This window comes from Cajanus cajan, chromosome 2 (genome assembly GCF_000230855.2).
Source record: "Cajanus cajan strain Asha chromosome 2, NIPB_CcT2T_4, whole genome shotgun sequence".
NCBI lineage: Eukaryota > Viridiplantae > Streptophyta > Magnoliopsida > Fabales > Fabaceae > Cajanus > Cajanus cajan.
In genome coordinates, this window is record NC_138518.1 from 65,145,008 (window position 1) to 65,147,055 (window position 2,048).

Sequence of the window (2,048 nt, forward strand, 5' to 3'; positions counted from 1 at the left end):
AGCTCATCCAAGTCAATCTTCAATCATAACTTAATTCAACACTATAATTATAATTCTAGACAGAGAAACAACAATAACAATCCAACAATCAAAAATCAATAAGTTTTCCTTATCTCTAAATCAACTAGAATCAGGTAGATTCGGTAGAAGAAGAAAATGAGATCCTCCAAAAAAACTCCAAATAACACTCCAAAGAATTTTATTTGAAGCTCTCCAAGAATCTTCACACAACAGTTCAACTACTTTAGGAAATATTCTAGGACACTCTCTTGATGTCTTAGAAGAAGAAGGAAATTCTAGCTTTAAAATTTCTCTCTCTTACTTTTTTTTATACTTTTTTTTTTAAATAAACTTATGAAACTCAAATTTTAAAAAAATCTTATATACATTTTGGAATCAATCAATCTAACTTTTACTCGTAACAATTCTTAACAACAAAAAAATCTTAAGAATTTATAAATTTATAGAGTTTCTCAATAATTAAATCATAAATCACAACAATATATAAATTAATAAAATCAACAATAATTTACAAAATTCACATAGATAAATTAGTCTTCCATAAGAACAAACGTATCATTTTTGCGAAATATTGCTAAAAAAATATATCGTACTTGATGTTATTTGTTTATTCGTTACGGACGCATTAATTAAATGTACAAACATGTGGAGTGATGACATTTTTAAAATGAATATTACTATTTCTTTTTTACAGCTTAAAACAAATATTATTTTAAAATAAGTTTGTAAGAAGTGGTTTGATCATTTGAAGGAAATCATGTTTTGAGAAAATCTTATTGTAGCTGAGTGGAATTTTTCTAAAAAAAATGTGGTAAGATTTTTTTTTTTTTTTGGTAAACTAAAATACCATCTATATAACCAAAAGATAAAAATTAATCTTGTCAAATACTAAGATCTACTTAAAATGTTAACTTCTCCCAACAAATGAATTTCATATACACTCCGATTAAAGATTGAATTTAAAACCACATACTTAAAAGACAAAGTTATTTATTAATTTGGTAACACTTATTACTAAAAGATGGTAATTAAGATTTTAAAACATAAGTTAATGTGAATTGAAAACTACTATTACATGTTTCTTATTTCTCCTACTAAATGTTTCTGAATTCTTTAATGTCTAGTCTCTCAATTCTCTATTATAAGTATAAAAAATAATAATGTATTGATTTTATCCTTCTTTATTCAAACCTTATCATGCTATTTTTTATTAGTTATATTTTTTTTAAAATTGTGCTTTTAAATCTCATAAAATACTTTAAAAAATATTATATATCGTTATAATATAAATCCATTAAAATTTATATTACAAAATCTTGATAAAAAGTCCTTTTAAGAAAAAACTTAAAAGTCACTACATTCTTACAAAGTCTTTTAAGAAAATCTTAAAATTCATTACATTTAGAGAAAAAATTTAAATTTACAAGATATTTTTGTGCTAAAATAGTCTTATAAAATCTCAATTCAATACACTCTTAAATTTGATCAGTGTTACATATTAAAGTATTATTAACTATTGTAAAAAAAAATGATTGCTACATGCCTAAAAGTTAGTTTAATATTAAGAACAAAACCTTAAATATAATATATTACAATTTTAAGTTTTAAAATATAGTTACTTTTTTTAAATAATGAGATAAGAAAATTTTCTCTTAGATATATGGATAAAACCCTCTAGAAGTATTTCTAGAAGAGAGAAATAAAAATTAAAATTAAAATAAGTTTTTTCATAAGTTAGAATTGTCTTATGTATAAGTTATAAATGATTTTTTTAGATGAATTAATGAGAAAAAATTTCTACAAATTTGTTTGAATATGTCTAAGTAAACTTCTTTGAAAGTATTTATCGAGTATACTAGGAATAACGAAAAATGAAATAAGTTATTTTACAAACTAAAATTAGTTTATATATAAATTAAATTTGTAGAAGTTCTCTCTCTTCTATTAGTTTTTTATCACATGAGAATTAATTTTCTTCAAAAATTTGACAGATATCAAATAAATAAACATTTTTTCTGAATCTATAT